Here is a 14764-nt window from a genome sequence, read left to right on the forward strand (position 1 = left end):
ACTGGAATTTTGTTTTAGTAATACTTTAGGGCTACTTATACAATTGTAATCAGTATTCTCACAATATTGAGTTTTTCTCAACTTAATACTTGATATTAAAACTTCATTCTCGTAATATGACTTTATTCTTGAAATATGAATTTCTTCAATATGGCTGTTATAATCATCATAGTTTAACACTATACGACTTTTGTTGATATATTCTTAATAATAAAACACTGACAACTTCTCATACTTTATACTATTACAGCTGATTACTATTACAGACTACATTTTCACCTGTTTCCACTAAGGATGCCCACAGAAGAAGTTGAATTCTTTGACAAACAAATTAATATCTGCTTACAATTTCATTGTATGTTAAAAATAAAACGTTTTCTTAAAAGTTATATTTATTTTTATGTTGCATATTAGGTTTAGTATCCCTTCAAAAATTGGTATATTATTGCATGAATTGATTACTCACAACCTTCTATGCGCTTCTATCTAAAGAGAGAAATATCTAAACTAAAGAAGAAAAAACAATTTCAAGGCCCATTTGCTGTAAAGTCATTTGCAAGGGACTGAATGAGTGGGAGGTTAATTGGGGAACTGGAATAAGATGCAACGATGGAGCTCAAAACTCTTCAGCTTTGTTCATTTTGCTGGATGATGTGACTGGATCATGACCATTAGCCTCCAGACGCTGGAAATTCAAATAAGAATGAATGTAGTTTGAAAGAGTTGCAATGAGGAAGTATTCATCATTAACACTCGCAAATGTCTTCACTGGTGGAAAAAACAGACTTGGACTGAAATCATTTGGCTTGAAACTGACCCAGGATGTTGAATTCCTGTTAATGATAAGCTTCATTTCACAATATTTACTTTCTGGAGAATCAGTGATAGATGTTTGTTTGACCGCAGGGTTATGGTTACAGATTTCCACAAAACTTGATGGATGGATGAGACACGGGCCGACAAAGAACACAATACATTTTGGTTTACATCTGACAAAGCTGTGGATCCATTATTTCTTCTTTAACATTGCAAAATACAGCATTTTTTTGACATTTCCACAAATTTCCCAGGGAACATTCTGCTTGATTGAATTTAAGGAGACTGTTGGGCCTTGGCAGAGGTTTGCACCATTCTAGTTTCTCCATTCATGTAATTTCTCCACTTATATATTTCCAAATAATAAAATGTAAAAGGTGTTCAATCCGAGCAAAAATACAAAAAAGTAGTTCCCTTCATCTCTCCTGCCAACTCGTCCTGGTGTGGAGATTAGAATTGGAGGGGCTGCAGGCTAAGTATCAGGTATTGTCAGTCAGTATCACGGCCACTTTCTGTGCTCTCCAGCCTGAGTGAAGCCACGCGGTGCATAACAAAGCGACCCGTGTTTTTCACTCCCAGTCTTCTCAGCCTCTGGATTGCTCTCTGAGAGTCGGCTGCAGGAAGGATACAATGATTTTGATGGGGCTATATTAGTTTAAAAAAACAACAACCTTAACACGTCAATGCATCATGATCGCTGCAAGTCACGCCGCTTGTGCAATCTGAAGTGTGAAGCGAGTGAAAATGAGCAGCCTGCATGTGGCTGCTGTACAGTCAGAGAGCCGCTATCTGATTCCTTCAGCAGAGCCTTGTGATTGTTCCTCCCGGCCGTTTTGTGTGACACGTAAATATTCAATTACACTCAGATTTACATCATCTTCACCGGATCTGCAGATTTTTCTTATTTGAACCCAAGGGGCCAGTGCACTCTCGATGGACTCTCTCCAATTTCATATCTAAATCACTGGCTGAGCTGAGCGACAACACATCACGCTTACTCTCGTGAGTGTTTTGGTTCAGACACTCTTCTCGGTGTGACATTTTCATTCACACCAATTGGAGCGAGGGTTTGTTGCACCGGCTGTGCGGTGGATTTACAACCGCCCCAGGCTGTCCCTTTTTCTGAACATGTTGACAAGTGATGATAAAACTGTCTGCGAGGTTGCCAGAGCCTCTTTGTTTCTGGACATGAGTCGAGTCACGGTTTTGGCACAAGCGAGCTGGCCAGGTTTCCGGAGCTTCCAAACAAAATCCAGGCGCGTGCCAAAAACCAGACAGACTCTGCTGTCTGAGTGAGGTTCAGTCAAACTGACCTCACATCAGTGACCCTCTGTGGAGGAACGCGTGTTCTTATCTGGACTGTGAATCTGACTATGTACATTTTTTTATCTGATCAGCACCACATTTCTTGCACAAAAACGCTGTTGATTTTACATGAATAAAAAACCTAATCCAACAACATTAAGTCATTAAAGGCCCGAGCTAATTGCTTCATGCATCAACCTCTAAATCACTTTCACACAGTTTGGTGTTATAGCGATTTGCAGAATTATGTGTAAATCTCTTTGTCTCGGAAGTCACTGCACGATGGTGTGATTTTCACTGAGAGCTGTTGTAGCAGGTGGTGTTCAGTGATGTCTGCGTTGTGATTTATTTGATAGAAGGCTTCAGACCATGACTGTCTTTGGAGGAGATCTAAGTTTACGATTCTGACAACACGAGCCAAAGAACAAAATCCTCTGGTCAATATGTGCAGCCCCCTTAGTACAACAATAGAAAGGGGATAAGTGAAGCAGGAGACACACCCTTACTATATGATGTTTTGAAAGGAATTGATGTGAAATTCAAACCGGATCAGCTGGGGTTCTGTATTTATTTTCAGGGTGGGCAGGTTAGGTGAGAGTAGGACAAATGCAAACTATTTTCCAGGAAAACAATCTGAACGAAGCATGCAGACAAACAGCTGAATGCAACAGGGTTTCACATCTAGAATTAGGTGAGAACCCAAATGTCCCACACGGTCAGATGAAACAGAGTTTGACCTGTTAACCTGAGGATAGGTGTACAGGTGGGCAGTAAAATAAGGTTGAGGTGTCCAAAACACAAAGGAGAAAAAAAGCAAGGTCAAAAACAAGCACACAAGGAATAATCACAAGGAGGAACAGACACAGACACACTGACGAGAAACTGACAAGAGGAACTGGTTAAATACACAAAGATAACGAGACAAAGGTGAAACTGATGGAGGCGGAGCAGCTCGTCAACAAAGGAGGGAAACCAGACAAAGACAGGAACTAAAGTAAGAGAGAAACATGAGGACAGAAGTTTCAAAAATAAAACAGGAAATACACAAGGAAAACAGCAAAGTTGAATAACATAAACACAATGAGTCCAACATAAGATCCACAAAGAAATCATTCAGTCCAATAAAAAGGTCCAAACACATCAGAAGTCCAAAAACTGTCCTCTAAGGGTCCAAAGACAAAAAGTTCAACACAGAATTTTGGCACGCACCACTGCTGCACTTTAATTGGCAATGTAAAGTAGAATGGTGACCAGATTGTCTGAATGCTCACATGTGTCAGGGATAGTAGTGCAGATTTGCACTTGATTTACGACTTAACTATTAGTATTAGTATGTACTTTGCCTGGGGTCCACAAAGTCCCCTGACATGCTCTTGAGACCGGAGTGGACACAGGTGAGTGGACCTGCAGGTGCCTGCACACAAAGATTAGAAGGAGGCAGGGAACTGGAAGCCACGCCCACCAACACACAGAAACACACAGAGGAGTAAGAAATTAATGGGAGACAAGATATCAGATGAAGGGAAAAGCACCAGAACCCACGAGGAAAAAGGAATATAACATATACAGAGCGTGGAGCGTGCACTTTAAAAGTTTTTTTTAATTTAAACAACCACCTGCTATGTGTTGCTGCAATAGAACCCAGGAGCCTTGTACATTCAAATATTTATGAATATTGTGAACACAAAATCTTTAGCTCATTTATGGAAGCGATCACAAAACATGAACATTGCTGATTTGCCAGAGCTGCAGGGATCAATCTACCTGTAATGTGAGTAATTGGATTTTAGAAACACAGATCGTCCCCATCACCTTTATAGCACTAACTGTACCTGCCACTATTACCAAGTGTTCATTCCACTGATTTGATCTCACACAGCCTGGGACTACCTGCTACTATACATCGAAACGGCTTGGTAAGTGGGAGGGAAGGAGACAAATACCAGCACATACTGTAATGTACATCAACCGGGGGGGGGGGGACTGAGTTATTTGCATCTCTCTAGGCATTGATATTACAATCACACATTCCCTGGCAGCTTGTTTGAAATGTTTCTCAGGGAGGCCTGAAGTATAAATATTCTTTGAACACTAAAGATCAATTGTCTCCAATGATCAAAAACTACAGTGCGCCACTGATTCCCTTTGAAGTTTAAGGCAGTTCCGCAGAAGGCTCCTGATTTCAAACATTGCTGATTCAGTGACATTTCGTAAGCCCTGCAGTGCATTATCATCCTCTAATACACTTTGAATAGTGCGGCGATGGCGTCTTACAAACGTTGCACTATTTATTCTTGTATGCACTGGTTATAATTTGATGATGGGGATTCAAAACTATGCAAGCATTTGATATTTGTTTGCAGTTTTTCCACTTGCCTGTTCCGGATCCAATCAGTCCTTCACTCTGCACTGTCTGTCCTGTCTGCTTCAAAGTGTATATGTGATGCAATTGTGAATATGTGGCAATATATATATTCACAATTGCATTATATATGGCATGGTAATGCACTGCACCTTGTCCATGTAATTCAAATTTTCTACAAATGTCCTACATATTGTTAATGATGTTCGTATTTTGTATTAAAATACTGTCTCTCCTGTTTAGATAGTGTGAGTGCGATGTTTGGTAATCTGTAAAAAATATCGACCTTCAATGTCTCATGGTAACCCCCCATGTCCTTCGATGAGACAGAACACGGTTCAATTGAATTATTTCAATTCAATTCAGAAAACACAGCAGAGAGAGAAAAAACATCCAAAAGAAGCAGACAGAGCGGCCCTCTTCCTCAACCAAGTAGAAATGAGGGGGAGAGTGGAAAAAGATGGTGAGAAAGGGAATAGATGGAGACCTATATATATATATTTTTTTTTTTACAAATATCTTTTCATTCTTTATATTGTGTGCAAGATACCCCAATATCAGCCAAACCAAATTTAAGAAAGAAAAATCAATTCCCTGATGCAGATGGATTGATGTTCTACAGTTTACTACTGCTAATAGTTGCATAGTAGTGTCAGATCTGGATCCTGCAGCTCTGGAGTCAGAGAAACCTGCAGAATGAGAGAGACAGCACAAAGCTGACGACATGTAGTATGGGTTACTAATGGGGAAGAGGGAGATAATGTTCCCCCAGCTGTCTAGACCTATAGCAGCATAAGTAAGGGATGGTTCACGGCTCACCTGTTTATTCAACGAGGAAAGAGTCAAGTCTGCAGAGAGGATGTCTGCCTCCAAACCGGGGGCTGGTTCCACAGGAGAGGAGCCTGGTAACGAAAGTCTCTGCTTCCCATTCAACTTATGGAGACTCTGAGACACAATGGAGCTTGGTCCTAAGGGCTTTATATGTATGGAGAAGGATTTTGAAGACTATTATGGATTTTACAGGGAGTGGAGTAATCCTCGACAAGGACTGCAGGTGTACATCAACAGTCTGTCAATAACATAAGAGGATACCAGGGAATAGATAGAAAAGATAGACAAGTATAAACAAAACACAAAATGATAAAACAGATATAATTCATATTTCCCCTGTTGCGCTACACATTCATACGATTTTGTTAGAATGACTGAGACAGTAAAACAATACAGATTTGTAACAAAAACATACACCTTCAATTATTCCTTCACCTTAACCTACACTGCACTAAGATATTAGTGTGGGAGTCATTGAGACATCCTGATAATAAGGATTTTCCGGTCTAGACGTAACAAATACATGGATTCGTTTTTTCAGTGACTTCTTGAGGATATTTCTATTTTCTGTATATTGTACAGAGTGAAGAAGGCTGTCCTTGAGACTTCTTTCATATTTGAATAGAAGGACATTCCTCACAGTCAAACCGGAGAAGAAGTCGACGCAGTGCTTCACTTGGTGGTTCTCAGGGAAACTTGTTTATAATCAGTTCTGTTGATTATCAGAAGCTTCTCTGACATCTGAAAAAACAACAAATGAGACAGTTTTCAGCAAATCGCACCCAAAGTAAGAGGATGATTAGTTACTGTGGGACTCCTGGTAACTTTCTATGTAAAAAAATGTGTTTGGTGACGAAACCCCTTCAAATAATGCCTTGTCTCATGGGATGCCTCGGAAGTATTATTTTTAACATTCTGTGTGACTGTGAGACGAAGCGTGAAAATGTCACTGTTTCAGTTGGTAGGTTTGAAAATAGTGTTTTTCGATTTCCATCCAGTAAAGTGTTTTAGAGCTTGATTAGAAATCATTTCTGTCAGTGCTAACACACCTGAAGATCACATCACCATTCACGTACAGTTGAATGAAGGAAAAGCTACGGGGAAAAGTAGAAGTGTGCATTTCCCTGGACCCACGACAAGAACCACAACTGTTTCTGGGAGTATGGTTTAGTAGTTCTTTGCATTCACTGGTAGTCGAGTTGTGACTGGAAGTTTTGACTGGAAGCGAATGTAAGAGACGGTGTCATCCAAAAGCTGCAATGTTTCCAAAAGTCTGTATTTCACGGGCTTAATCATTGTGTGGACGATCCTTTAGGGAGCAGGAGCCAATCCCAGCTGACATTGGGCGAGAGGCGGGGTTACACCGTGGAAAGGTCACCAGCGAATCACAGAGCCAACATGCAGCGACAAACAACCAGTCACATCTACGGTCAATTTAGAGTCTTAAATTAACATAACACTAATCTGCATGCTGTTGGACGTGCAGGAGGAAGTCGGAGTACCTGGAGAAAACCTACACAGACATGGGGAGAAGATGCAAACTCCATTTAAAATTTAAAAAAGTCTAAAAGTCCCTAAAGCGAAAGTCGTGTATTTTAAAACTAACATATAATAATGTGGATGTTGCCGTAGTGTGTCGTCTGTGATTTAGTTGGCTGGCCATATCAAGGAAAAGAGCAAATAAGATTTCCAGCCTATTTTAAGATCAGTACAAGTCTGTATATTACAAGGTGAACTACGGGTTGATATCACGATTTGAAGGATGAGAAGTGTTTTTTAATAATCTAAACCAAACTGAAGCTCTGTGTTAAACTGCAGTTCCTGTCGACTTAACACGGCCCCTCTTTGGATGCTCATCAGGGCCTCGGCGCAGCGATATGTGTGACCTTTGCATGATAAACCACGAGGGGCCACGGTTCTGACATATCGTTTTGTCTTGGGAGTCTTTGGCAAAGAGGCTCAACTCTCCTCAGTGCAAGAATGCATGACAGCATTCTGGGATTTCTGAAAGGCCACTATCCGTTTCCAGAGCATTTATCAAGCAGCGGGGAATCACTGTATTTGCTTGGCCCCGCATGCATCATATCCGTTCACCCACATCAGACCCTTTATTTGCTCTATCGTGTTCTCCGCCTAAAGAGAAAGGAGGAAACATTTATGTCCGTACTTTGCTTTTAACAATTGTATTTGGCCAATGTACTTCTATATTTGTTAATAGCCTGTAATGCAAGTGATGTAAATGACTGAGACTTGTTCCACTGCTGCACTTGAGGGCTGTGGATGTGAGCATTATTTTAAAACCTGAAATCCTACAATAAAAAAAACATCTCTTCTTCTAAGTAGACATGTGTGTCTGTTTAAGTAAAGACAAGAATAACACCACTAGACAATGTTGTAATATTGGTAGGGTTCTTGCCAAGACAAACAGACATCACTCCCAAAATGAATGAAAATACTAGAGACACAGGGCTGGAGAATGTGTATTAATGCAATAAAAGTACACAAATCACCAGTGGTTTTCTCAAGTATTTCATTTTAATTCTTGGATCCTAGACACTCCAATTACAATAGTCCATACATGCAGTAATACAGAGAGGAAGAACCAAACCACGAACCTTTAGGCTGAATTTATCTGCTCAAAATGTATTTTCATACCAATCTAAGAAATGATACCACGAGCTGTCTGAAAAGTTGGAAAAAACAAATCTAACATACCATAAAACCTTTGAAAGTAACTGACAGTAATAATGATTATGTGATTTGTACATCAAATACAGCTAACACTGGCAAAAACTCCCATGTAGTTTTTGAACTTTGAAGTGCCATCAGAACATTCCTCTGTACCGATTCTTGCTTGCCGGATGCAGCTCACAAGTCATTTATTCTGAGCGAGAGAAAAACACGTTGAGAAACTTTCAGCTTCAGCGCCTTGAAGAGGCGCGGAAGCGTTGGCATGTCTAAAAGAATAAGACATTCACTTCAAAGTCAACCAACGATATGTGTCAAAGCACCAGCGTGACTTTGACAAACGGAAAAAAAGGCGGCAGCAAACAGAATTGCACATGCTTTCTCTTGACACTTTGTGGTAGGTCATCATTCGATGCTCACAGATGACACAGGGAATGGAAATTCGTTTAAAACCCATACCATTGCAAGGAAATTTATGAAGCACTTTTTATAGATGTGAAACGCAAAGAGAATTAGAAATAGAAATCAGAGAGGAACAATTAAATAAAACTGAGATGCGAAGGATTAAAACACGAGATTAAACTGTGATTGTAACAGTTCATTTCACAGTATCTGGAAATCGAGGGCCAGCGTGCAGCCCTGCAGTGCGATTTCTGTCTCTGCATGTACAATATTTATTTACTGACGGGTTCACAAAGGTCTCTGTAATCGCTCACTGTAACTGAACATGTCCTCAAATGAATTATTACAGTATGAACTCGGATCTCAGTGTCGTTTCATTAGCAAAGCAGACCAACCAGTTGTCTAATAGTGCATAGCATACTTTCTGTGCATGGAGCTATGCCATGTTTGACTGAATTGGATCAGAGTGAATATTGGTGATGGACCGGTTTTAATGAGTCAGTAGTCAAACAACTTTGATGCTGTGAAACACAAAGGCTGACAATTCCAGTGGAGCTCAGTGCAAGTCCCAGTTAAGTCAGCAAACATTAATAATCCTCTTACATTTTGAGCCCATGTAGTGCAACTTGTCATGCATTTCAGATTGATTCTTTTGTTGCCTCCATATAGCTTTAGAGTCTCTCTGCCAACCTCACACCATTAGGCTGTGCCCATTTTGCAGGCTGACAGAACAGATGAGACCTGTTATGTCTTTTACTCTTTTTTTTTTTTCTTCTCAGATTTTGAGGGTGTGTGTGAAGTCATTCAGATGTAAATTACAGTGCTTCCACCAGAGGAGGACTGTTAAAATCGGAGGTAAATGTTGAGTGGGTGATTTTCAGCAATTTATCACGAAGATGACAGGCTTGTAGATTTATGTTTTAAAGGTGCATTCACACACCATTTTTCAGTTATTGTCTCTTCCAGCACATCATTTTGAAAGAGTGTCTTACCGTCTGTGTCAGTGATGACAGAATGATGACAGATCACATTGCTCGACTTTGGGGTGGTAATCATTCTCTGACAGCAAAAATATTTGATATTTGCCAAAGGTAGAATGTCTCCCAGAATATCAATGATTGGGTTATGGCCAAAACGTGTAACAAACGGAAAAATTTAAAGCCAACGAGCACATGTAGCTCATATTTAAAATACTGGGACTGGATTAATCTTATCATACATTCATGTTGACCGGTCAGGATATAATTTAGTGTTGCCTCTTTTTCTTGGGGACAGTATAACTAAGCTCGTAATGATGTTAAGAACTTTCCAATTTCACCCACTCTTATTTTGAAATTACAAACTTTCTGTGCTGTACGTTGATACATTTTCTCCTCTCTATTCCATTTATTCCTGCACTCTTTCTGTGCAAACAAAGCAAATTTCATTAAAATAATTTTTGATTGACTGTTCAAATGTTGTTTAATGCACATTTGTGTTTTATATCAAACATGTTGAAATATCACTTGCTTGTCCACCCCCCTGGCCCCTGCAAGACACCATATTTGGTGGCAAAGAAGAAGAAATCGAGGCAAAACAAAACGTAACATTGCTGTTGCTTTCCATCACGGGAGGCAGCTCTTAGAAATTAACTTTTCCTCAGGTAAGTAGGCTGGTGGAAGGTCAACCGTCATGAATGCTAATGCTGGCTTTATAAAAGATACTTACATTATAGCACATTTAAAAGAATCCTTCAACAATTAGAGGAAAAGTGCCAAAAGGATATAAAGGGTTATTGATTGATTGGCTAGCCGCTTCCCAGTTTCCCGTCTTTTTGCTGAGGTAAATTACTCACCATTTATTTTAAATGACAGATAGAGGAGCGGTATCAAGTTTAACACTTTCCATCGGGAAGATTTCTGAACGTGTTATCGCTCCAATTTCACAGAAATGTCAGTCACATAATGCTGCCGCAAAGTTTGCAGGAGACCTTCACAACCCTCTGTAAAAAAATAAATCTAATATCAGTTTTCCTTTTTAAGACTTGGTTTTTTTGCACATGCAGATTATCATTTCTTCATTTACAGGCATACAAACTCAAATGGCAAAATTGAATGAGTAAGTGAAATCAGAGCAGAGAGCCGGCTGGAGTGAGCAGGAAATATCCTAAAATATTTACTATGTGGGTTGGGGGCAGTTTGAGGGCTTCTGAAAGAGGAGACGGTAAAAGACAAGAGAAGAAGTGATACTGACTGAATGAGCCCATTGTCTCTGGAAGCCTGGAAGTAATGACACAATGGAAATGCTTTGATAAGCCACATTATACTAAACCAGGGCCGGTGTGATTGCAATGAGCTTCGCCACGATCTATGATAATTTCCCTCTGAGAATCTATCCCAGGCAGACAGAAGCAATCTCATGGTTTTGCACTCGCTATCATTATTGTCTCCAGTTTTCCCAAAGTAAGGGCATTAGTTCCCCAATTTCACAGAGTCACGTTTACGAATGATTTACCATTATTTATTCCAAAATGCCCACACATTAAGGGTCAATGAGGCATCGTATCAGCAGTCCACATCCTTAATGCATGTTTACACCACGGATGGTATTTTATTCACACAAAACACTGACGGATTTATGATTTCATTTCATCAGAGATGCCAATGACTCTCAAATTACATCTGCATTAACAACACAAATGTGCAGTACCGACCAAAAACGCAAATTGAAGCATTATTCTTACAATACATAACTGTAACATAGAGACTATGAGGGTTTCAAAACTGTAAGTCTGCAAAGATTTTGTTTGTATCATGTTCTCAGTAGCTCATCTAACTAAAGCCCCTTTTCCACTGGTCAAAAAAACCCCACTTATTTCCATTAACAGCCACTAAAATCTGGATTTTGTCTGCAAAAGGAAAGGATACATCGTCATTCCCTCCTGGGTCAAATGACTTCTCCTTCTACTTTATTTTGACCGTGTAGCCGCTGATGCTGCACCTGCATTAAACTTCTGGGTGTTGCCATGTGAAAATAGCCACGAACTTATATTTTTTTTACATCTTGGGAACAACATGCATTAGCTATTTTTTCTTCATATCGTGCAAGATGCAGCACAAAGAGACGTTTGCAACATCGAACATGACCAGGAATAAAACACGAAAAGGCAATGGGGGAGGAGTCAATCGCAAAAACCTGCTAATTTTGGCGTAAAAGAGATATTAGGTGGTCAACTGTTTTATATTTAATTTATAAATCTCGAATTTGCACACATTACACATGTATTAATGTGATGACAGAATCACAAATAAATAAAAGCCAATATAAGCAAAGACCCCTGTGCCCTTGAAATGTATGATGGTGGAACTCGTGTCTATGTGGAAGTTACTGTTCAGTGACTCGCGGTAATACTCGATACTTTCCCATTAGTGGTTAAGTGAAACTCTTAGTGTTGTTCAGACTGAAGTACCAATGATTTCCACCACCTGCTGGGATTTTTAAAAGCTTCAGGATCTCTAATCTTGAGCCGCTTATAGCTGCATGAGGCCAGCGGGGTTTGGCGAGAGTGACAAAAGTGGTGAAAGTTTGTGGAAGTGGAAGTCATTTGGCTGAGATCCTTATTGTGTTCTGCTCTCCTGAACTTGCTGTTGGGCACAATCCCTCAGTTGAATAAGAGCTTAATTATCTAAGTTACAGACTCAGACTGACTGCATTTATCAGGCGTCCTGGAGAGGGTGTCTGTTATCACTGCGTGCCCCTTCTTTTCCTCTGGGGCTCCCTCGGGCGCAGTCCTGTGCACTGAAATGACTTCCTCTGTGATCCCACATTTAAATGGAAGGCAGCGGGCAGAGTCCAGCCCTCAGCCAACACTGAAAAAACTTGTTTGAATTGCAAAACTGCAGCCTCCATAACAGTTGTTTTACGTTATCATTTGTCTTCCAGTTTCAGCTTTCTTCTCCGGCAAAATGCCATCGGAATATAATGTGGTTTAGCGGATGACCCGCATGTGCCGGATACTGCTGCAGTGGGAAAATGGACGTCAACCAATGTGGTCTGATAGAAAAGTAAAACCACAAAGAAATAGTTCTTGATTATAAGAATCATTGAATAACAGCAGTTGTCATTGATCAAAAACGAAAGCGAGGAAATATTGTGAGCGGAATCAAAGTTCAAGTGAGTTGCATCAAAGTTCTTGTCAGGGAACATTTGCTTTAATGAGATACAATCTGACAAAATTAGATTCCGCAGCTTCATTTCCTGGCCTTGATTAAAGTTTCAAAAGGCAGAAGTGTCGTATTTCAATTACTGAACATTTTCTTTGATTTGTGCTTGCAAACAGGAAAAGAAACTAACGAGAGAGTATGTTTTTACCGCCGTACGTATTCTTCTCCTGCCACGGCGTAGAGCTCTTTTATGTTTTGCATGAGAGCAATGCTATGCAAATCTCTACCTCGCTTGCATGTGAAACAATCTATGCGTTCCCCCAGAGGGTGGCTACCGACCGCTGCGGTATCCCTGCGGCAGGTACGCACTTTCCACCACTGCTACTTAATTAGTTGAGTGCACGCCTGGAGACCTGTTCTGCACTTGACCTTTCTGAAGGAAAGGCAAGCAGCACATGCTCAACGGACCCAAAGGAAATGAGGTGAGGGGGAAAGGTTTTCACGTCGGTTAGTGGTTTGGGTGTACATACAGTAGTTGTGCATGTGCGGCCGCGTTAGTCCATCTTTCCTAAAGAATACGTGGCTCCTTTAATGGATGGGGAACCTTTCATTAGTATGGCACAGAGCTTGTGGGTTGTATTACATCAAGCATGAAGCAGCACGGCGGCGACACAGGAAAATACCAACGTGCCTCTGCAGACTAAATAAATCAATCTTTCTGTAACATCTTTTAATTTAGAGACACAGCTTGAAGTGCGATGCTCCGTGATAGAACATGTTCCTGGGAAAAAGCGGGATGACATATTCAAAAGGTGCACTGATGCAGGTAGGGGTTAGCTCGCATGCCATTTTAGCATTTAATGAGATTTCCTCTGGAGGGGTTTCTGGCTGCCAGGTTTCAAATCATCCAAAGGGAAGTCTGCTCTTCTCATTGTCCATGGGAGAAAAAGGAGCCTCCTCATTATCCTCCATGGCGTGGCTCATTAGGGGGGGCAAGGAGGTGTCTCGATGCAAATACTTCAACCCCCAAATGGAAACTGTCTTGTGGGTGAAACCGCCCATTCCAGGCTGAAACAAGCAAACTTGATGCATCGAAAGCAGCGAGCAAATAAATAATGTAAGACTTGTTTTTTTTCTATCACGTTATTGATACATTTTTTTGAGGCGGTATAGAGCTACTGTGTTTTCTGGGACACAGCACATTTGCAGCTGCTTCTCTTTGGATGCTGTCCCCACAATGCAGAGATTATAGACACGAGCTTGTAAAGTGTGCACAGTGTCAGGGTTGGCGCATCAGTAGAATTTCAATCGCTTTTCAAGGCAGGCCTCATGAAAGACCTCAGCAGTATTAGGAGTCTGTAATTTGAAGCACCCTTCATCATTTATATATATTTAATAAAAAAGTAAAATAAATAGACACTGTTGGATAATTTCAATAAGTGGAAGAGGAGTGTTATACCCAAGAGTCTTTGAAAGTTCATGACATTTACAACAGCGTCTTTGGTATTTGCTTTGAAGGTTAGAATGGTCAGTCTGACAGCTTTTAGTTGCCCGGTGAATACTTTGTTTTCTTCTAACGAGGAGTAACTACATTATATACATCTGTGTTCGTGCGTTTCTCCCTTTGGTACAAGTACATGTGTGACAGTGCGGATACTGGGAAGCCTACAACTTTAATGATCACATGCATTCAAGGGACATAATTGCAGAACTGTAAAGGAATGCCATTTTCCTCTCTGTAAATTTGTATTCCGTTGAGGAGGCATGAAGACCCCCCCCCCAAAAAAAAAACCTAATACCCTTCAACAAAAGTTACATGGACGGTCGCCAGATGCAGGACAGATAACAAATCAAAATATTCATTGGGTATTACACTGTGGCAGTGGCGTGGGAGACTTCATTTTCCGCCGCCATGTCATGAAGCCCTAAGCATGCCGGGCGAAAAGTTATAATTAACTGAGCTGAGATAAAGTTGAGCTTCTTGCTAAACTGGCATGTGTGGTGACGGCTCACTAAGTAGCAGGCAGTGGCAGACGGCATTGGCAGGTTAATGAAAAATTAATGGAGAATATCACAAATGACAGTTTAAATACGGCTGCTGGCCATCGGACATGTGCTGGAGGAGCAGTCGGAATGCAAGCGAATGTGTAATTTCCTTAATAGGTGGAGGTCACATTGTCACATTTGCACATTAGCCTAAGTGCGACTAGATAGCGCC

Source organism: Hippoglossus hippoglossus, chromosome 8 (genome assembly GCF_009819705.1).
Source record: "Hippoglossus hippoglossus isolate fHipHip1 chromosome 8, fHipHip1.pri, whole genome shotgun sequence".
NCBI lineage: Eukaryota > Metazoa > Chordata > Actinopteri > Pleuronectiformes > Pleuronectidae > Hippoglossus > Hippoglossus hippoglossus.